At 39.5% G+C, this 24,154-nt stretch overlaps 1 long non-coding RNA gene across 1 annotated transcript in view; it reads right to left on the bottom strand.

The window, feature by feature from the left end:
- Positions 1–21,322, bottom strand: part of LOC141584531 (uncharacterized) — a 274,056-nt gene extending 252,734 nt beyond the window's left edge. The window contains exon 1 of the long non-coding RNA XR_012517599.1: positions 21,307–21,322. This is a non-coding gene — a long non-coding RNA (uncharacterized LOC141584531). The remainder of the gene's footprint in view (positions 1–21,306) is intronic.
- Positions 21,323–24,154: the final 2,832 nt, after the last annotated feature.

Consider the following 24,154-nt stretch of genomic DNA (forward strand, 5'->3'; position numbering starts at 1 on the left):
CGTATTTGGATGGAGGGTTACCCATCAGTGTGCAGAGCTTGGCACCTTGACCTTGAAGTGCTTCCTGGGCGTCCCTGAAGTCAACGACTTTCCCTAAAGCCTTGCTCTCAAATTGCCCACAGTAGGGAGGGTCCAGAAAAAATTCAGGATGCCTAGTCACATTCTAATTGAGATAAACAATGAGTAACTCTTAAGTACGTCTCAGGCAATATTTGGGATGTACTTATAGTAAAAAATTTATTAGTTGTCTGAAATTCAAATGTAACTGGGCCTCGTATACTTTTATTTGCTAAATCTGGCAACCCTGAGCTCAACACTGCAATCAAATGGGGGAATTTATTAAAAAGACTGATATCTGGGTCCTACCCACAAAACCTCTAATTTAATTGGTGTTGATTGGACCAGGATACTGGGGACGTTAACAGTGAGAAGCTGTTACTGATTTTAATATGCAGAAAGGTTTGACCACTGTTGAACTTAAATAGTGATTTATAGACCATTCTCAGCTCTGCAAAGCTTCACAAGCTTTTCATCTTAACAATCTAGACAATTTTATTACCCTGCTCTAATTAATCAGCTGTCTAAGGCTAATCAACCACCTTGAGCCTCAGTTTTCTCACCTGTAGATAAGGGTATGGCACCAGGTGAATGTCTGATTCTGAATGCTATCCTTTCCATTGCTTTGAAGAGCAGAGAGGTACAAGCTGTATCCCAGAGAGCCCAGAGCAACTGGCCACAGGCAAGAAAATATTTTGGAGCTTTCATGATTTAATAAAAAATTTCCTGTGAATTTTATGTTTTCTTTTTGATTACACCTGTGTGCTTTAATAGGAAAATAAGGAATTGATTTGCCTCCACAGAATTCAAGTAAAACTGGCCACAAAGGAAGACAAACTCTGTTTATCCCATGATGTCTTGGGCCTCCTGGTTGACCAGCAAGATCTCTTGTAGGAATCATACTTTGGCTGGAGAATCAGAAAAGTTATGCTCCTGTGTGCTGTGAAGTTTTGTTCAATGATTTCATTCTGAGACATAGTGAACGACTTTTCTTCACTTGGAGGAATAGAGAGCTTGGTGTGAGGCCCAGGTAAGCTTGCTAATCACGTCCTTCTGTCTCAGCCACAGAGAAAGAAGACGAATATGGGTGAGCTTAAAAATGGCCCCAAACGTAGAAATATCCCCCACTTAGTAAGGGGCAAAGTGAATAAATCATGGCATTTTGCTTATGGAATTCTGCACATGCAGTAAAAAGAATGAGTTATGTTTTTGTCATTGATCTGGAAGGATGCTCATTCTCTATAGTTAGTAAAGAACACAGATTATAGAATAATAGAACCTGACATAATATAGCCTTAAATCTAATCAGAGAGATGGGTTGTGAGTAGGTTGGTGATAGAGGAAGACTATTACATTTTCTAGACCGAATTTATGAGACTCATTGTATTAGGCTGGTACAAAAGTAATTGTGTTTTTTGCCATTACTTTTATGCCAACCTAACAGTACCATCTGCATCATCTGGGGGTTGGTTTTAAAAATGCAGAATTTGGCTGAGTATGGTGGCACATGCCTGTAATCCCAGAACTTTGGGAGGCTGAGGCAGGTAATCACCTAAGGTCAGGAGTCCGAGACCAGCCTGACCAATATAGTGAAACCCCGTCTTTACTAAAAATACAAAAATTAGCTGGGCATGGTGGTGTTTTCCTGTAGTCCCAGCTACTCAGGAGGCTGAAACAGGAGAATTGCTTGAACCTGGGAGGTGGAGGTTACAGTGAGCCAAGATCACACCACTGCACTCCAGCCTGGGCAACAGAGCAAGACTCCATCTCAAAAAATAAAAAGTAATAAAAATAAATAATAGAGCAGAATTTCAGGCCTCACCCCAGACCTCCTGTTTAGAATCCACGGTATAGCAAGATTCTCAAGTGTTTTGAAAACACACTGCATTTTGAGAGAGGCATTGTTTTAGACAACGATGGGTTGATTGAAGCATTATAATCACCATGTATTACTTTCATAACATGTCAACAATATTTTGAAAATTTTTTGAAAATGAAAGTGTTTATTCATAGTAATTATCTATATAATTTTTGCTGTAACTGTTATTTTAATCCAAGCAAGTTTCTATTGCCTATGAAATATCTCTTCAGAGAACCGGAGAGCAAGTTAGACCTGAATTGTGTGTGCTGTGCACATTCATGGGTCCCTGATCCATGTCAGTCCCAAATCTTCCGCTGTCCTGTGTTTGCATGTCCCTTCCCATCTGTCCCCACAGAATCCAGACTGAGTGTGACTGCCAGATGTGTGCCTGTTGCTTGGGGCCATGATGGCTGTGTGCTCAGGCTCAGATGCTGGCCTGGAGTATGAGCAGTCCTTGCGTGAGCTGACCATGTTTGCTGGGCAGTAGAAAAGCTTTGCAGAGTTTGGTCGAGTCCGTTAGAAAGCTGGCTAGATCAGGGAAATGCTATGGTTTACTGCATTGTACATAACATTGAACAGATCCCTTCTTCTAGCAGTTTCCAAAACAGTCTGTCATAGGCTGCTCAGTGCCCTGGGGAAATTTCAGTGGAGGGCGAAGCTAGGCTCTGTTGGTTTTGCTAATAGGATAAACAGTTCTCTGACTTGCAGACTGGCAGCAGCCCCGCTGCAGCTCCCCCTGGTCTCTCCCACAACCTGTGAAACATCTTCCAGCAGAGGTAGAGGGTTCTAGAGGCGTGGCCACAGAGCGGATCCAAGAGTCTGTCAGTCTGAATCTCAGGCAGGAATCTTACTTTTAAAGAGAGAACAGGAGTTCCTAAAATGAATGGAATATTATTTTAAAAGTCCAGGACTGTATCTGTTGAACACCCTTGAAAGCCAACCCCAGATTTACCTGTATGGTCCTTAATTCCCTGATATTGGTGAGAAACAATGCACAGTGAAACACCGGGGCTTAATGGAGCGTTAACCACTCACAGGGTTAAAGTGGGCCGAAGCCTGATTAGCAGAGTGAAGGCTGAAATCTTCACCTCCGTAGAGAGGAAGACTGTTACCCTGGATGACCCAGCCTGGCTGCTCCTGCAGGTCTGACGAAGATGAATGAGAGGACAAGTTCTGTTTTTGATGAGACTCAGTGAGGTGATGTCTGCATTTTATTTAAGGCCACAAGCAAACACTTTGCTCTTGCCAGAAACCAATGTGTAAACACGACCACAGAAGAAACATGCATCCTAGTAAGAATGAGTCTGTTGATGCTTGGCAAATGCATCAGACCCCCACATAGAGAGCCACTGCTCTCTCGGATTCTTCAGTGTTTATTCTTATTTTATTTTATTTTTGACAGAGTCTCGCTCTGCCTCCCTGGAGTGCCGTGGCATCATCTTGGTTCACTGCAACCTCCGCTTCCCAGTTCAAGTGATTCTTGTGCCTCAGCCTCCCAAGTAGCTAGGATTACAGGTCTGTGCCACCATGCTTGGCTACTTTTTGTATTTTTAGTAGAGACAAGGTTTTGCCATGTTGGCCAGGCTGGTCTTGAACTCCTGGCTTGGTGTTTGGAGAATCTCTCTGTAACACATGATGACAGAATTGAGTTCATTTTCCATCTCTTCCAGATTTAGCCCAGAGACCATGCTGGGATTAGACTTGAGCCACTGTGCCCAGCCCTGCAGTGTTTATTCTTAACCCAGTTTCTGATCTGAATGTTCTTTAAAAATTAAAACAAAATGCTCTTTTAATTTCAAAAAGTTGCATTTCTCCCAAAGAAAATGTCTGTTGTCCTCTGGTTCATTGCCTGGGAATGAGCCACACTCTCTGAAGTAAGAGCAGAAAGTTAATGCGGGTAGTTGCATTCTGGTGTGGGTGAGGGTTGGTGCAGAGAAAAGAGGCAATAACATGGGGAAGGGGCAACTGTTGGCCTTTTCCAGCTCTGCCCCACATGAGTACCTGGTGATGTTTTGTTGGGACATGATGTCTGGGCTAAATCTGGAAGAGATAGAAAATAAACTCAATTCTGTCATCACGTGTTACAGAGAAATTCCCCAACACCAGGTCATCCTATGTCCACGCATAGGCTGCCCCCCATATCCCTGGAACACCCAGCACCCTCCTCTGTGTCACCTCCTCCCTAATCTGGCCATCTCTGTCTGACCAGTTTGTGCTCGCTCTTCTCATACTCCTTGTTCCCCTCACCCCCAGCCAGTGCTAGTCTCAGCAGGGCATCGCTTTAGAGAAGAAGTAGCTCAGCAGAACACAAAACCATGGGAAGCGATTTAAATCTTTATTAGAGCCTGTTGAGGAAACACCTGAAGCTGTGTGTTAGGGGCAGACAAGGGGACAAAGAAATAGCAATGTTTCTTAAAAATCCTCTGTTGGGGCCGGGCACGGTGGCTCATGCCTGTAATCTCAGCACTTTGGAAGGTCGAGGCTGTGAATCCGTTGAGGTCAGGGGTTCGAGACCAGCCTGGCCAACATGGTGAAACATTGTTTCTAGCCAGGTATGGTGGTAGACACCTGTAATCCCAGCTACTCGGGAGGCTGAGGCACAAGAATTGCATGAACTGGGAAGCAGAGGTTGCAGTGAGCTGAGATTGCGCCACTGCACTCCAGTCTGGGTGACAGAGCAAGACTCAGTCTCAACAACAACAAAAATCCTCTGTTGGGGCACTTTTGTCACTCTCAGTATCTTCCATTTGGATTTCATCCCTTCCCCATCAAATGCAGCTCTCAATGAAAGCATTTGCCAAATGTGGCCGGATAGTTTCTTGACTTTAGTTTCACAGTTGTCAGAATAAAGAGCCAGCCTGCTTGGGTTTTGGTCTCTACTCTCCCATTCCCAGTGGTGTGTTTCTGGATACCTGACTTAATCTTTTTTCCATATCTATAAAATGGGGACAAAGATTGTGTGAGCTAATACCTGTAAAGCACTTGGAACCATGCCTAGCATGTGACAAGTGTGACAATGCGTTTGCTGTAATTATTATTCATTTGGCCTCCTGCCAATCTATTCTCAGCTAGAATTATCTTTTCTTTTGAAAGTAAAATCTCTTGGGCACTCTATCTTCTTATTTTCCACCTTCCCAGTACCCTAGATATGTCTAGTAGCATGGAGGTGAGAATGGGGAGAAGGAGAGGCAATGGAGCCTCAAGTAGCAATATTTTTCCTCCAGTCAATCTGCATTCTAAACTCCTATTCCTCCTTTAAAAGTCAGACAGACATCATCTTCTTTGGGTGGCCTCTTTTGATCTTCTACAGAGAGCTCCTTCTTTCCTTTTCTTTTTCTTTTTTTTTTAGAATCAGGATCTCACTCTGTCACCAAGGCTGGAGTGGAATGGTGCCATCATAGCTCATTGCAGCCTCCAATTCCTGGTCTCAAGTGATCCTCTCACCTCAGCCTCCTAAGTAGCTGGGACTACAGGTGTGTGCCACCACACCTGGATAATTATTTTTAGAGATGGGGTCTTACCACGTTGACCAGGTTGGTCTCAAACTCCTGGCCTCAAGCAATCCTCTCTCCTTGGCCTCTGAGTTGCTGGAATTATAGCCATGATTCCTTCTCTCTCTCTCTCTCTCTCTCTCTCTCTTTTGAGATGGAGTCTTGCTCTGTCATCCAGGCTAGAGTGAAGTGGTGTGATCTCGGCTCACTGCAACCTCCGCCTCCTGGGTTCAAGCGATTCTCCTCCTCAGCCTTCTGAGTAGCTGGAATTACAGGCGTGCGCCATCACGCCCGGCTATTTTTTTGTATTTTAGTAGAGACAGGGTTTCACCATGTTGGTCAGGCTGGTCTTGAAATCCTGACCTTGTGATCTGCCCGCCTGGGCCTCCCAAAGTGCTAGGATTACAGGTGTGAGCCACTGTGCCTGGCTAACTCCTTCTCTTTAATAAATCCCATCTGCACATCTTTCTCCTCTTGCACATGCTACCTAGAATTGAGATTATTTGCTTGTCTTTTTATCTGCACCACAAAATTGTGAATTCCTTGAGGGGGAACGTCTATGTTTTTATCACAAGCGCAGCATTTGGCACACAGAGGGAGCTCCATAAATTTGGTTGAATGGAATTGAATGAGTTAGTTACTTAGGGAAAAGGCAGAGGTGCTGTGAATTTGGTGGGGTGTGTGGCTGCAGAGGATGGCGTCACATAGAACTATGGGATTGCCTATAGGGGAAAGTCACATGGAATTACTTGGCGCTTGGGATAGAGATGCTTCTAACTGCAGCAGTTATGCTCTGAAAGGGTCCTCTCCCTGAGCATGAGATTAATGAGTGCTATTGACAGTAAATATGATAATTACCTAATGATATTCACAAATGTCTGAAATTCTTGGCACCGTGCCTGTGACAACTTGGGAGTCACTTTCTATTTACATCTTAAAGTGAATCTAACTCATTTAAGAATAATAACACACTAACCACCATTGACAAAAACCGTAGGTTAGATACCATTTAGTCTCTTCTTCGGCCCTTCTGCAATTATGCATATGGAGGCTTCCAATCTTAGGTAGAGGCAAAACCTTCCCCATCTGACTGAATTTAGTCTTTTAGAAGACTGGAATGGGAAGCAGACTGAGCCCTCTTTAGAACCTGCATTGTTAGACAGCCAGGCTTTTAATGAAAATACAGCTGGGCACAAACCAGTGCAGAAGACACGCTTGAGGAAGACCCTTACGTTCTGCAACCTCACCCTACCAGCCTTACGTTGGGAGCAGGTGGTGCTGGAGGGCGGACACATTGGAGGTGCTGGAAGAAAGTGGTGGTGACTGGTGGAACAGTTAGGTGTCACCATTCCCTGTTGAGGTCTAGGATGATAGAAGTGCTTTAGGGGAAGGAGAGGTCCTTCAGTAAGGTAGACCATGCGCTCAGACCACGCCCACGAAGAAGGCAGGATTGGGTCAACACCTGCCAAAGGATCATCTAGCTGGAGTTTCAGAAAGACAGGAAAGTGAGCTCTCCAGAAGAAGAGGGTTAGGCCACAGTTCTTATGGACTCAAGTGCAAAAGATGTGATTTACCCCTTGATACTCAGGTACAAAAATGCCATGTGTTTTTCTGCATCTAATTTAGCCTGACTTCGGTCTTAACCTTCTTTTTTGATAATGTATAAAATGCCAGGACTTACACAATTCTGAAACACTGATGAAGAGCCTGGGGTCTCTGATGGCCACTGAGCTACTCAGAAAATAGGCAGCAAAGTTCATCAGAAGATGTGGGGAAAGGAGAGGGGGACCAGGTGATTTGCTCAGCAGGTAAGTGGGCAAAGACTCACAACTTTTGCCCGTTACCAACCCAGGCCATTTGTCTTTTCTCCTCCTTCATGTGCCAAGTCCATTCAACAGAACAATGGTTCTCCGTGAGTCTCCAGCAGAGAAGTTGTCAAGTTCCCACACAGCAATTATTGCAGTGCCAGCATTTGCTCCCCTCCCTGTGTTCGTGTGTTCTCGTTGTTCAATACCAGCTTATGAGTAAGAACATGCAGTGTTTGGTTTTCTGTTCTTGTGTCAGTTTGCTGAGAATGATGGTTTCCAGTTTCATCCATATCCCTGCAAAGGACATGAACTCATCCTTTTTCATAGGTGCATAGGATTCTATTGTGTATGTGTGCCACATTTTCTTTATCTAGTCTATCATTAATGGGCATTTGGGTTTGTTTCAATTCTTTGCTATTGTGAACAGTGCCACAATAAACATACATGTGCATGTGTCTTTATAAACCTAAGAAAGGTTATGAAAGCTGCAGTGAAAGGATTCCATGTCTCCAAGTCTTGTGCTCAGAGATTTCAGAAACCAAATGGGAAGTGAAACCACAGGATCATCTACAAGAGAAAAAAAAAACAAAAAAATGAGGAAGCCAGGAAAGGGAAGTATGGAAATAAACCCTGACCTGGGTACTGATGACAGTTAAATACAGCCAAGACTTAAGGATGGGAAGTCTTGGTTGTGTTAAGAACCAAAGGTTACTTCAACAAGCATTTACTGAATGACTTCCCTGTGCCAAATTCTATGCAACGTGCTGAGGATATAAAGACTAATTAGACCTCCAGCTCATTGCTGAGTCCAGAGACTATAATATTTCATAGATTAAATCACAGATGCCTGCACGAGGCACAGAACCCATTAGGAAGAAAGAGTGATTTCATAGCTCATGGGGTCAATGAAGGTATAGCTCATGTGCCATCTGGAAATATTTTATTTACTTATTTTCACTTAATGTTCTTCATCAAAAAGAATTAACTCCAGCCCCCGAGTTCATGATTAGGGAACAGCCAATAGACTCTTCAAAACTTCTGTCAACTTTCCGGGTCTCACGGGCTCACAGTTCCTTCTGACTCTGAGAACCCAATAGAGGTCAGGCTTGCAAGACCATGTGTCTCACTTTCTGCAGCTTGTCTTTCCTCTGCTCCATTCTGACCCAGATATGGAACTCATCCTTTTTCTACGAAAAGCTTTCACACAAGCTGGAGTTGCATTAAAAAATGACAGTATGGCTAGGCACAGTGGCTTACGCCTGTAATCTCAGCACTTTGTGGGGCCAAGGCAGGTGGATCACTTGATGTCAGGAGCTCAAGACAAGCCTGGCCAACATGGGGAAACCCGGCCTCTACTAAAAACTACAAAAATTAGCCGGGTGTGGTGGTGCATGTCTGTAGTCCCAGCTACTCGGGAGGCTGAGGCAGGAGAATCGCTTGAACCCAGGAGGCAGTAGTTGCAGTCAGCCAAGATCCCACCATTGCACTCCAGCCTGGCAACAGAGTGAAACTTCGTCTCAAAAACAAACAAACAGTATGGAGATGAACACTAAAGAAGAGGGATGAATTGCCACCAGTCAGAGTTGGCATTGGCTGTAAAAGTTTCATGTGACTACTTTACCAGCTGAAAATCAGCTCTTCACACAAGGCATGTGTAGGTACAATTGAATTTAATGAAAATATGTGGACATGGCTTTTCCATTTACAGGATTCAAAGTCTAATATGACTCAGTCCTATCGTTAAACATCTTTCAGCCTTCTCACCATGGGAATTCTTCACTGGCCACCTTGCCCAGAAGACTGCTGATTCCTCCATCGCTGTTTGATTATCATTCCTCAAGAGTCTCTTTACCAATCCATGATCAGCATTTTCCCCAAAATTTCATTTTTTATGGTAGTAACAATTTTATTTTGTGGGCATCTTTTTAAAAAAATTTATTTATTTTACTTTAAGTTCTGGGGTACATGTGCAGTACATACAGGCTTGTTACATAGGTATACCAGTGCCGTGGTGGTGGTTTGCTGCCTCCATTGCCCCATCATCTATATTAGGTATTTCTCCTAATTCTATCCCTCCCCAGAACCCCCACCACCTGCTATTCCTCACCTAGCTCCCATCCCCCAGGCCTCAATGCGTGATGTTTCCTTCCCTGTGTCCATGTGTTCTCATTGTTCAATACCCACTTATGAGTGAGAACATGTAGTGTTTGGTTTTCTGTTCTTGTGTCAGTTTGCTGAGAATGACGGTTTCCAGTTTCACCCATGTCCTTGCAAAGGAAATGAACTCATCAGTTTTTATGGATGCATAGTATTCTATGGCATATGTGTGCCACATTTTCTTTTCTATTGTGAACAGTGCCGAAATAAATGTATGTGTGCATGTGTCTTTATAATAGAATGATTTTATAATCCTTTGGGTATATACCCAGTAAGGGGATTGCTGGGTCAAATGGTATTTCTAGTTCTAGATCCTTGAGGAATTGCCACAAAAATTCATTTCAATTGCATACAATTTCTATACAATAAGATAAGAAGTGCAGCTTGATGAGTTTTGACAAAAAAATAAAACCTATTTAACCAACACAATCAATATCTAGAACATAGCCGCCATCCAAAAAGCTTCTTCATGCCCATTTGTGGTCAGTGTCTTTCCCACATCTGCTTCCAGGCAGGCATTGATTTATGTTTGGCTGTCTACTTAGGTACATGTATTTTATGACATACAAATGGGATCATACAGTATGCAGCCTTTTGTGTCTATGAATTGCTTTAGGATTTTTAAAGCAATTGCACGTGTTTGCTCCTTTTTTAATTTAGGAGCATTCCATTGAACAAATATACTACAATTTGTTTATCCATTCACCCATTGATGGACATTTGAACTTTTCCCCTTTTTGATAATTACAAATGATGCTATGAATATATTTGTACAAGTCTTCCCGAAAAAAATATGTCACTATTTTCTTGAGTAAATATCTGGCAGTAGAACTATTGAGTTGTAGGGCTAAGTGTGTCTAACTTTATAATAAATCATCAAACTGATTTCCAAAGAAGTTGTTCCATTTTATATTTCCTCAAGAAATGCACAGCATTTCCAATTACTCTACATCCTCATAAAAATTGGGTATTGAGAGTGTTTTTAATTGGGTATGCCAGATACCATAGTTATCACCCATTTGGGCACACAACTATAGTATCTCATTACCATTTTAATTTGACTAATGATATTGAGCATCTTTTCACTGTTTCTTGGCTATTTATGTATATTTTTCATGAAATGTCTGATCAAATCTTTGCCCATTTAAAAAATTTTGTTATCTCTTTATTAATAATTTATAGCTTTTCTTTATGTGCTCTGGACACCTGGCCTTTGTCATTTATCTGTTTTGCATTTGTTTTTTTCAGTCTCTGGTTTGCCTTTTCATTTTCTTGATGCACTCTTTGGAAGGCATGTGTCTTTATTTTTTATGTAGTCCAAATTATAATTTTTTTCTTTTATGATTTGTACTTTCTGTCTTCTAAGAAATCTTTCTCATGAAGATTTTTTTCTTGTGTTTGTTTCTTATAGATGACTTTAATAGATTAGCCTTTACATTTAGGTTTAGAATTCTGTGATTGAGTTAGTGTTTGCAAATGGTGTAAAGTAAGAGACAATGTTCATTTTCTTCCAAATGAATATATAGTACCATTTGTTGGAGAGAGAATCCTTTTGAATAGCTTTGATATCTTTGCTAAAAACCAGTTGATGATCTGATTGGTTCTCTTTCTTGATCCTATTCTGGACAAGTTGATCTAAATGACCATCCTCACACCAGTGCCACTGTGTTTATTACAGTAACTACACTGTTTTGAAATCAGCTAGTGTAAGTTCTATAGCTCTGCCCTTTCCTTTCAATATTGTTTTGGCAATTCTAGGTAATTTCTTTTCATATACTTATAACAATCAACCTAAAAATTTCTAAAAACAAAACTTTCTGGGATTGCTGTAAATCTATAGATCAATTTGGGTTGAAATGACATCTTACCAATATTGAATCTTTAAATCCATGAATATGGTGTATGTGTTCATTTTTCGAAGGTTGCCTCTAATTCTTTTCACCAGTATTATATAGTTTTCAGAGTATGACCTTCCACATGTTTTATTAAATTTGTCAATAATAATTTTATATTTTGATGCTTCTATAAAAGTTAATGTATTACATTTCAAACTATTTGTTGTGATTATATAAGAAGATAATTGATTCTTATGTATTTCAGGCTACATGTTTTCTTGAAACTTAAAAGAATTTTCTACACTCATCATCATGTCATCTTTCAGTAAATTACAGACTTCTTTGTTTCCATGCTTTCTGCTTTATATTTCCCATTGAACTCTCTAGGACTTCTGGTACAATGCTGTGTGGAAGTAGTGTTGGTATATATCCTTGCCTTATTCTTCATCATAGAGGAAAAAGCATTCACTGTGTCAATGTTAAGCATATTATTGTATACTTTTCATATATTCCTTTTATCACATTTAAGAAATTCCCTTCTCTTTTTAGTTTATGAGAATTTTGCCATAAATAAGTGTTCAATTCTGTTAAAAGTCTTTTCTGCCTATAGTGGAGTGGTCATATGATTTTTTTCCCTTTAGTCTGTTAATATGGTTGAATTTATATTGACTGGTTTTCTAATGTGAAACTACCCTTTTATTATGGGATAAACCATATTCAAACATGACATACTCTTCTTTTTATATATCGATAGATTTTTTTTTGCTAATATTTTGTTAAATATTTTTCAGTCTACCTTTATGAGAGTTACTGGTTTGCTATTTTCTTATAATGTTTTTCTTGTTTTTGTCCGATTTTGATGTTAGAGTAATGCTGTCCTCACATAGTGAGTTGGGAAGTTTTCTTTCCTTCTCTATTTTTGAAAGATTTCTGTAGAGTTGGTATAATTTACTGTTTACATTTATGATGAAATTTACTGGTAAATTCATTTGGCCTTAAGTTTTCTTTGTAGAGTTTTAAAATGATAAATTGAACTTGTTTGATATCTGTAGGCTATTCAGGTTTTCTATTTCTTCTTTGGCCCTGGTCCTATTAATTTGTATATGTCTTGAGATTATCCAGAAGTCTTTTGGTTATTGGGTTCTGTTTTCAGTCTTCTGTAATTAATCTTTATAATTTTAGCCTATTACATTTGTTCAGAATTGTAAAATGATTCAGCATATAGTCTATATTGGCAAATTTTCTTTAGGCATTTGAAATGAATGTGAATTGAAAAGAATGCGTATTCTGCTATTGTTGAATAAAATGTTCCATAAATGTCAATTAGGTCAAGTTCCTTAATAAGATTATTCTCATTGATTTTCTGGTTACTTGTTCTTTCAGTTACTGAGACAGCAGTATTGGAGTCTTCAACTATAACTGTATATTTATTTCTACTTTTAGGTCAAATTTTGCTTCACTCATATTAAACCTCTTTAATTATGTGTATACACTGTTAGGATTGATATGTCTGCCTGATGAATTGATTCTGCTTATCATTATGAAAACAATTGTTTTACCCCTGATAATTTTTCCTTATAGCTTACTTTGCCCATTATTGATATAGCTATGCCAGCTTTCTTCTCATTAGCTACTTAATCCATTCAGACTGCTATGACAAAATATCATAGACTGGGCAGCTTAAAAACAACAGAATTTTATTTCTTATTGTTCTGGAGGCTGGGAAGTCCAAGATCATGGCATTGGCAGATTTGATCAATGTCTTCTTGTCACTGTAACCTCACATGGCTGGAGGGAACAAGGGCATTTTGTTGGATCATTTTTATAAGAGCCCTGATCCCATTCATGAGGGCTCCAACTTCATGACCTAATCACCTCTCAAAGGCCTACTTCCTAATATCATTACTTTAGGCGTTATGATTTCAACATGTGAATTTTGGGAAGAGACATATTCTGTAGCATTTAGTGTTTGTATTGTATATTTATTTATATCCTTTCATTTTTAACTTATCTATGTAATTATATTTCTTTTTTCTATTTCTTTTTCTTTTTCTTTTTTTTTTTTTGAGATGGAATTTTCCTCTTGTGGCCCAGCTGCAGTGCAATGGTGCCATCTGGGCTCACTCCAACCTCCGCCTCCTGGGTTTAAGCGATTCTCCTGCTTCAGCATCCAGAGTAGCTGGGATTATAGGCAACTGCCACCATGCCTAGCTAATTTTTGTATTTTTGGTAGAGAAGGGGTTTCACAATGTTAGCCAGGCTGGTCTTGAGCACCTTACCTCAGGTGATCCACCCACCTCTGCCTCCCAAAGTTCTGGGATTACAGGTGCGAGCCACCACCCCCAACCTGTAATTATATTTCAAGTAAATTTCTAGGCAGTATATATTTGGGTCTTTCTTTTTTATCCAGTATGAAAATCTGCCACTTCATTAGAGTGTTTAAAGCATTCATATTTCATGTGATTATCATAAAGTTATGTTGAAATTCTATACTTTTCTAATTTTTCTTTTTCCTACCCTCTTTGTGATTAATCAAGTATTTTTTAGTATTCTATTTTGTGTCCTCTTTGGTTTAACTTGTTTTATTTTAAGGCTTGCCATATGTCTTTTCAAAAATCATACTCTATCTTCAAATATATGATCTCACCTTCCATCATGAAAGACGCTTACAGCGGTGTGTCCCTCCTTCCATGCATTGTGCTGTTGTGTGTGTTATACATTTTCCTTCGGCATATGTTTTAGTCTGCAAAATATTATTCTTATTTCTTGTTTTAATGAGTGAACCATCTTTTAAGGAACTGAAAAATGAGGAGAATTAATTTATAGTTACCCACATATTTCCCATTTCCGGCCATCCTCATTCTTTTGCGTAGTTTCAACTTTCTATCTGGCTTATTTTATATCTGCCTAAAGAACTTTCTGTAACATTTCTTGTTCTACAGGTCTGCTGGTGACAAATTCTCTCCATTTTTATCTTTATGAAAAACACCTTTATTTTAGAAGAATATTTTTACTGCATATCAAATTCTAGCTAAGAGTATGTACTGACTTCAGCACTTTGAAAGTGTCATTCTACTGGGTTGTTTTGGGATTTATCTAACGTTTAAATGATGCATTTGTGGTCATTATTATCTTTTTTCCTCTAAATGTAATATGCCTTTTTTTTTTTCTCTGAACATTGGTAGTATTTTCTCTTTACCACTAGGTTTCGATAAATTGATTATGTGTCTTAGTGTATTTTTCTTTGTGTTTCTCCTGCTTGGGGTTCTTTAAATTTCTTAAACATGTAAGTTTATAATTGTCACATAATTAAAAAATTGTGGCAATTTCTTCAAATATTGTTTTCTGCCAACCTTTTCTGTAGCTTCAATTATGCTTATGTTGCTCATACGTCATTAAAGGCTTCATTCATTTATTAACTTTGTTGTGCTTCACTTTGGATAGTTTCTATTATGTCTTCAAGTTCACTGATATTTTTATCTGATATGCCTAATCTACTTAACTTCCCAGTGAGTATCTCATTGCAGGTATTGCATTTTTCATCTGCAAAAGTGTCTTCTATTATCTTTGAAAATATATTCATGTGGTTTTTAAAAATAGTCGAGCACCCTTATCACAGCTATGTTAACATCTTGTCTGCTAATTCATCATTTCTGCCATTCTGAATCTATTGCTATGGATTGCTTTTTCTCCTGGTTAAAACTCAAGTTATCCTCCTTCTTCATGTGTCTAGCATTTGTATGTTACTGGGCATCTAGAACCTTTTGCCTTCCTTTATAGAGTGTTACTCTTTGTAGGGGCAAGTGGTTAAGTTACTTGTAGATAAGTTTGATTCTTTAAAGTCTTATTTTTAAACTTCTTAAAGATAGCTTTAGAATTGTGTTTAATCTAGTATTGGTTTGTCTTCCTGCTAACATGTACCCCTTCTAGTGAATGTATGGCTGGTCAGAACTCAAATGTTTCCATGCCCTTTGTGTGCTCTAGAAATTGTTCAGCTGCCATCTTTGGTCATTGTTACCCAGCCTTGTAGAGTTTCTCCTTACAATATGTGACTCAAGTCTACTATATATCCATCAGTAGACTCAAGAGGAGTTGTGATGACTTCTGGAACTCCCTCTCTGCTGGCTTCTTTCTTTTTGATACTTCTTTCCACAAGTTCCAACTGCTTCTCCAAACTCTAATTTCTGGCTCCTCTGCTCAGTAAGACCACTGTGCTCTGCTTAGGATCTTCTTGCAACTCCCAGCATCCGGAAAGTATCCATTATATTTTTAATTTTAAATTTAAAAATACGCAATTGTAACATGTTTTCTTTATCTAATCTGTCACTGATGGGTATTTAGGTTGATTCCTTGTCTTTGCTATTGTGAATAGTGTTGCAATGAACATTTGTGTGAATGTAGAATGACTTGTATTTTAAGGAAGCTAATTTTATTTAAAATTTTAGATTTAGGAGATGCATGTACAGGTGTTACATAGATATGTTGTGTGATGTTGAGGTTTGGGCTTCGATTCAATGCATCACCCAGATAGTGAACATAGTACCTAAAACGTGGCTTTTCCGCCTTTACCCCTACCCTTTCTCCCCCTTTTAAAGTCCCCAGTGTCTACTGTTCCCAACATTATGTCTATGTGTACCCAGTGTTTAGCTACCACTTATAATTGAGAACATGTGGTGTTTGGTTTTCTGTTTCCGTGTTAATTCACTTAGGATAATGGCCCCCAGCTGCCTCCATGTTGCTACAAAGGACATAATTTTGTTCTTTTTTATGGATGCATACTATTCCATGGCATATGCATTTTCTTTATACAGTCTACCATTGATGGGCACCTAGGTTGATTCTATGATTTTGCTATTGTGGATAGTGCTTTAATGAACATGCAAGTGCAGATGTCTTTTTGGTAGAATGATTTATTTTCTTTGGGATATATACCCAGGAATTGTCAGAGAGTTTCTCCAGGCAGAAATCTAAGGCAATACTTTCTCTTAGGGATCACAGTCCTTTGCTGCCTATTGTCCAATATCTAAAATAGTTGTTTCATATATTTTTTCAAGCTTGCTAGTTGCTTACCAAGGAAGCATAAGTTTGGCACCAACTATTTATGATGGTTACAAGTGGGATTTCACATTTTTTGTGGAATAATTCCAACACCACTAAGAAAACATTTCTCATATCCAAATCTCCCATGTTTGACTAAAATAAAAGGTCCTCTACTCAACCTTTTCCTTTAGCGCCCCAGAAAGAGCAATCAATTTCCTTTTTTTTCCTCTTTCCCTTCTTCACAGGTTCCTACCCTAACTTTATTTCTCTGCCCTTGCCCCCTTAAGGAAGACAGTTTTATTTTATGTTATTATTATTAGTAATTTTAAAAATAAACCTTTGTGTTAGATTCAGGGGTACATGTGCAGATTTGTGTAGGTAAACTTGTGACATGGGGATTTGTTGCACAGATTGTTTCATCACCCAGGTGCTAAGCCTAGTACCCAGTAGATATTTTTTTCTGCTCCCCTCCCTTCTTCTACCTTCCACCCTCGAGTAGGGTGTCTGTTGTTCCCCTCTTTATGCCCATGAATTCTCATTATTTAGCTCTCACTTGTAAGTGAGAACTTGCAGTTTTTGGTTTTCTGTTTTTGTGTTAGTTTGCTAACTAACTAAGGATAATGACCTCCAGCTCCATGCATGTTCCTGCAAAAGACATGATCTTGTGCTTTTTTATGGCTGCATAGTATTCTGTGGTATATATGTAACACATTTTCTTTATCCAATCTGTCATTGATGGGCATTTAGGTTGATTCCTTGTCTTTGCTATTGTGAATAGTGCTACAATGTACATTTGCGTGTATGTGTTCTTATGGTAGAATGATTTACATGTTAAGGAAGCTAAATTTATTTTAAATCTATCTTTTATTCTCTCATCAAAATTTTTACAGAGGAAATAATTGAGCAAAGTTTTGAAATGTGAGGAGTTCTTTGACCTGGTAAATTGAGAAGGCTTTTCTGGTGTAAGGAAAAGCAAGTAAAAGGGGGCTATTTCACAAGTGAATGTGCAATAACTCACAGATCATTCAGTGTAGCTGCAGCAATACATTCAAAGACGATGGTTTTAACAGTGGGTTTTAGAGAAGGATTGGCTCCCACATTAGATGAAAAGTGTTTGGAGTAACCAGACTCTGGAAGGGTTTTCATGTCATCTTACAGACTTTAGACTTTGCCTACAAAGCAGGGCAGGTTACCTGATAAAATCTACATCATAAGGGCAATCACTATGGCATTAGTGAATCAGTTTATTTGAGGAGCTGGAGAGCAGTCAGCTGCCTATTGTAATAACTCAGGTGAGATTGCAATGAATTAGAGATGTAGGCCTGGAGTGATGTAATCTTTGTGAAGAGGCAGAGGAAGGGGCTGTTTCAAGAGACATTTAGAAGTTAAAATCAATGGCGCTAGGTGGTTGACTGGCTGTTGGAGGACAGAGCAACAGTGTCATGCAGGTCGATTTTCAGGATTTTAGCTGTGGTGATAGGATCAATTTTCATGATGCCAACTGAGATACAGAGTATGGAATAGGTAGTCTGAGGAGAGAGATGCTGAGTTCAGAACTAAAAGCATTGTGTTTGAGCTATTTGTGGGACATCTACAAGGAGATAGATGAATATGGAGTTCTGCATAGAGATCAGAGCTGTGTCTTTATTATTAAAATTAACTAATTATTTTTTTAAATTATTATTATTATTGAGATGGAGTCTCACTTTGTTGCCCAAGCTGGAGTGCAGTTGTACAATCTCAGCTCACTGCAACCTCCACCTCCCAGGTTCAAGCAATTCTCCTGCCTCAGCCTCCTGAGCAGCTAAGCCTTCAGGCAAGAACCACCATGCCTGGCTAATTTTTGTATTTTTAGTAGAGATAGGGTTTCATCATGTTGGCCAGGCTTTTCTTGAACAGGATCCTTACCTCAGGAGATTCACCCACTTCTGTCTCCCAAAGTGCTGGGATTACAGGTGTGAGCTACCATGCCTTGCCAGAGTGTGTCTTTAAAATATAAAATAATATCAGTGAGTATATGACACATGAGACTGTTCACCTAACACAGAGTGCGCTAAAAGGTGTGGTCACAGACCACTGGTATCAGATGCGTTTGCAGTGCTGCTAGAGTTATCAGAATCCCAGGCTGCCTGTAGGAACAAGAACCTGTATTAATAGGCGCTACGGTTTGTTCTCATACTCATTAAGTTATAAAACAAATACACCCTGATTTAAACAGCAAGAAGAATTTGGATATAAAAGGCTTCTCTCTTATGCTTTTTTCTCACACATGGAAGTGGGTGAAATCATAAGCATTTAAGGTAGAAGATGCCAATTATTAGCCATCGAGTGGTAGGCACTCAATATAAAGTTAGTTAACAGATCTGTACAGTCAAATGGAAAACAATGTGTATTGGAAATAGGTTTGTATTCTCAAGCTTCAAGAAAGATATGCTTTGAAGGAGGTGGTAATTACACAAGGCATGATAGAAGGGGCGACAAACTGCTGATAATTTTAAATATTAGGATGATTTGTGAAAGAAAAAAGCAATGAAATTATTTTTCCCTATAAGACATAATCATAAGTGGGCATAAAAATATGAGGATTGTCCAATGGATGAAGCCCCTGTGGTCTCAGCATCCCATCTCTTGTATAGTGGTACAGAGCATGGTTATTGGGCTCCATGATGTCCTTCTGGAGGTCAATCTCTATTGTTAGAGTTTCACCTTCTTATACTCTGGTTGTCCCCAGTATTTACTGTGACTGTATACTTAAGGACAGATTTACGTAAGTAGCTACATAAAGCTATTTTATGTATTTATGTTTATAGAACATAATGTAACTTTACATAACCACTTACATAGAGATAGGCTGAGAAAGATGCTAAATGGAAGTAATACCCTGTGATTACATGACTGTGGTGACTTTATTTATGAAGCAGAAAGAAAGAAATTGTAGTTTTTAGATTGCTTCATCTCAGTTATCAGTTTTTCCTTGGAATATTTTGGGGGGTTTCAGAAAGACAGAGATCACATTTCACACATGAAATAATTCAATGGAAGATAAAAGAGGATAAGCTGTGGTTAGTTTTCAGTGCATACGAAAGTGATAAGAAATATTAAAAATGAAGTATGCTAACATTATTGAACATGCCAATGTCCTGTGTTAAATGTTTACAAGTACAAATTCAGTTACTCTTCCCAAAAGCTCTACCTAAGATAGGTAGGTACTACCATGATCTCCTTTCTATGGATGAGAAAGCTGAAGTGCAGGCGTTACCCAGGTCTGCAAGCTTGTAAGAGTCAGGGCTGGATTTAAGCCCATGAATGCAGCCATAGAAACCTGCACACGATAATGATGAAAAAGACAAGAGTGGAAACCAGGTAGAATGCCTAAGGAAAAAAATAAAGTCAAAGAACTGAAGATGCTTCAAATAAAATATTTGCGTCCAACAGAAAATTCCACAAGTAGCCAAGGTTAAAAGATAAATCTGATGATACCAATAGCCAAATTGTACACCAAACTATGTTCTGTCAGAGCTCGGCTGTACATGATCCCCTGTGATCACTCACGCCTTCTCTGTGGACAGATAAGGACATGTTAAGAAGGGGAGAGCATAAAATGTGATTAAAATAATTGAGAACAAAAAAGAGGATGTCCAGATCACCTCAAAAATAAAAATGAGACATCAAGATCAGAGTACGTGAAGTAAAAAGGCCTGGGAAAGGCTCTAGTGTCCCTTAAACTGTTTCTGACAGCAGAAGAAACAAAGGATTTACTGAGAAACTCTCTGGAAGCATCTGGGTAGTTGAAACCTACTGAAAACTGCTCACTCATAGAACAGATGGTTTTACTACCAGGTGCTGGGAAGGCTCCCTGAAGGGCTAAACCCGTCAGTGTTAACTTTTTTTTTTTTTAATTATTTATTATACTTTCAGTTCTGGGATACTTGTGCAGAACATGCAGGTTTGTAACATAGGCATACACATGCCATGGTGGTTTGCTGCATCCATCACCTCATTATCTAGGTTAGATATTCTAATGCTATCCCTCTCCAATCCCCTCACCCCCTGCTGTCCCTCCCTTAGTCTTCCACCCCCTGACAGGGCTCAGTGTGTGATGTTCCCCTCCCTGTGTCCATGTGTTCTCATTGTTCAACCCCAACTTATGAGTGAGAACGTGAAGTGTTTGGTTTTCTGCTCTTGTGTCAGTTTGCTGAGAAGGATGGTTTCCAGCTTCATCCATGTCCCTGCAAAGGACATTAATGCATCCTTTTTTATGGCTGCATAGTATTCCATGGTGCATATGTGCCACATTTTTTTAATCCAGCCTATCATTGATGGGCATTTGGGTTGGTTCCAAGTCTTTGCTATTGTGAACAGTGCTGCAATAAACATACATGTGCATGTGCTTTTATAATAGAATGATTTCTAACCCTTTGGGTATATACCCGGTAATGGGATTGCTGGGTCAAATAGTATTTCCAGTTCTAGATCCTTGAGGAATTGCTACACTGTCTTCCACAATGGTTGAACTAATTTACACTCCCACCAACAGTGAAAAAGCGTTCCTATTTCTCCACATCCTCTCCAGCATCTGTTGTCTCCTGATTTTTTTTTTTTTGAGGGGCAAGGGGGGAAGGAGTTTTGCTCGTTACCCAGGCTGGAGTGCAATGGCATGATCTCAGCTCACCGCAACCTCTGCCTCCTGGGTTCAAGCAACTCTCCTGCCTCAGCCTCCCGAGTAGCTGGGAGTACAGGCATATGCCACCATGCCCAGATAATTTTTGTATTTGTAGTAGAGACGTGGTTTCACTATGTTGACCAGGATGGTCTCAATCTCTTGACCTCATGATCCACCCACCTTGGCCTCCCAAAGTGCTGGGATTACAGGTGTGAGCCACCATGCCTGGCTATCTCCTGATTTTTTAATGATCGCCATTCTACCTGGCAGGAGATAGTACCTCAATATGGTTTTGATTTGCATTTCTCTGATGACCAGTGATGATGAGCTTTTTTTCATGTTTGTTGGCTTCATAAATGTCTTCTTCTGAAAAGTGTTCATATCCTTCACCCACTTTTTGATTTTTTTTTTTTTTTTTTTTTTTTTTTGTAAATTTAAGTTCTCCATAGATTCTGGATATTAACCCTTTGTCAGAGGGGTAAATTGCAAAAATTTTTTCCCATTCTGTTGGTGGCGATTCACTCTAATGATAGTTTCTTTGGCTGTGCAGAAGCTCTTTAGTTTAATTAGATCCCATTTGTCTGTTTTGGCTTTTGTTGCCATTGCTTTTGGTGTTTTAGTCATGAAGTCCTTGCCCATGCCTATGTCCTGAATGGTATTGCCTAGGTTTTCTTCTAGGGTTTTTATGGTATTAGGTCTTATGTTTAAATCTTTAATCCATCTGAAGTTAATTTTTATATAAGGCATGAAGAAGGGATCCAGTTTCAGCTTTCTGCATATAGCTAGCCAGTTTTTCCAGCACCATTTATTAAATAGGAAATTCTTTCCCCATTGCTTGTTTTTGTCAGGTTTGTCAAAGATCAGATGGTTGTAGATGTGTGGTGTGATTTCTGAGGACTTTGTTCTGTTCCATTGCTCTATATCTCGGTTTTGGTACCAGCGCCATGCTGTTTTGATTACTGTAGCCTTGTAGTATAGTTTGAAGTCAGGTAGTATGATGCCTCCAGCTTTTTCTTGCTTAGGATAGTCTTGGTTATGTGGGCTCTTTTTTGATTCTGTATGAAGTTTAAGGTGATTTGTTTCCAATTCTGTGAAGAAAATTAATGGTAGCTTGATGGGGTTAGCATTGAATCTATAAATTACTTTGGGCAGTATGGTCATTTTCATGATATTCATTCATCCTAACCATGAGTGTGGAATGTTTTTACAGCTGTTTGTGTCCTCTCTCATTTCCTTTAGCAGCAGTTTGTAGTTCTCCTTGAAGAGGTTCTTTGCATTCCTTGTTAGTTGTATTCCTAGGTATTTCATTCTCTTTGTAGCAATTGTAAATAGGAGTTCACTCATGATTTTGATTCTTTGTCTGTTATTGGTGTATAGGAATGCTTGTGATTTCTGCACATTGATTTTGTATCCTGAGACTGCTGAAATTGCTTATCAGCTTAAGGAGATTTTGGGCTGAGACAATGGGGTCTTCTTAATATACAATCATGCCAGATGCAAATAGAGACAATTTGACTTCCTCTTTTTCTAATTGAATATCGTTGTTTTTTTTCTTGTCTTATTACCCTGGACAGAACTTCTAATACTATGTTGAATAGGAGTAATGAGAGAGGGCACTCTTGTCTTGTGCCAGTTTCCAAAGGGAATGCTTATAATAAAATTTATGTAAAGGGGAGAAATGGCAAAGTCTATAGTATTGCTCACTTTATTTAGGAAAAAGCTATGGCCCTTTAACTATGTTGGATCTAGACTATAAAATAGACTGGGCATGGTGGCTCATGCCTGTAATCTCAGCACTTTGGGAGGCTGAGGCAGACAGATCACTTGAGGTCAAGAGCTCAAGACTAGCCTGGCCAACATGATAAAATCATGTCTCTATTCAAATTTTAAAAAGAAAACAAACTAGCTGGACATGTGGTGGGCACCTGTGGTCCCAGCCACTTGGGAGGCTGAGGCATGAGAGTCACCTGAACCTGGGAGGTGGAGGCCGCAATGAATCTAGATTGCCCCACTGCTCTTCAGCCTGGGCTATAGAGCGAGACTCAATCTAACAACAATAACGCAAAAAAGCAAAACAAAAGATAAAATCTTTGCAAGCTTTCACTGCCCTCAAACCAGGAAGGCTAGCTGGCGGTGAAGTAAAAGACCCAGCAAGGCAGTAAATAAATAGGGGAAGGCAGGCTGCTCAGATACCTGCTTCAGGGAACTAGAGAAATTGCTACAGGAAGGTTAGGGTTGACATAAGGTTTCATCCACCTGGATGAAGAAAAGGCCATTCCCAGAGACAGGCATGACTTGGGGGCTACAGGAAAGGTGGGTGAGCACATGTCTGTGTTTGTGAATCTGGCTTTTAATGTGGGGGTTTCAAAGGGGAAATTGGGGTCAGATTGGTAGAAGGCCAGGTTCCCAGGACAGTCATAATCAGGAGCAGAAGGCAACAGGTATATTAAACATCAGTGTAAGGGGTCATAAACAATGCCTAATGAAAGGAAAATGTAGCTTTATCTTTAAGATCAATGGAGAGTCACATCCAATACAATTCAATGCAGAGTAATCTCACAAAGTGGTAAAAAATTTGTACAAATAAATAAAGATAAAATATATGTAAAATTTAAAAAAACTTTTAAAAAGTTGGAAGACATCAAGGTATAAGAAAAACCCATTAGGCGGGGCATGGTACTTCATGCATGTAATCCCAGCATTTTGGGAGGCCAGGGGGTGTGGATCGCTTGAGGTCAGGAGTTCGAGACCAGCCTGGGCAACAGGTGAAACCCTGTTTCTACTAAAAACACAAAAATGAGGTGTGTGTGGTGGCACACACCTGTAGTCTTAGCTATTCTGGAGGCTGAGGAAGGAGAATTGCTTGAACCCAGAAGGCGGAGGTTGCAGTGATCATGCCACTGCACTCCAGCCTGGCCAACACACTGAGACCCTTTCTCAAAACAAAACTAAAGAAACCTCCCAAAACCCATTAAAAGGCTAATACAAAACTCAAATGATAAAAAGAGATAAAGGTAAGAAGGGAGTGTCTGAAAATCTCCAATGAGCAACTCTAGAATGCATGTGGTCCAGCCGTTTAATAAAAGTATACAGGCACGAGGCTAAGCAGGTAGCAGCTTTTGGGGAGGAGATTTTTAAATATTTATTTTCATAACAGTAGGAATAATCTGATTTAGAACTAGTTAATGTCCACATTTCATAAGAAGTAAAGTTTTTTTTGTTCGTTGAGCTAATACCTTTAG

This window comes from Saimiri boliviensis, chromosome 5, assembly GCF_048565385.1.
Source record: "Saimiri boliviensis isolate mSaiBol1 chromosome 5, mSaiBol1.pri, whole genome shotgun sequence".
NCBI classification, from domain to species: domain Eukaryota; kingdom Metazoa; phylum Chordata; class Mammalia; order Primates; family Cebidae; genus Saimiri; species Saimiri boliviensis.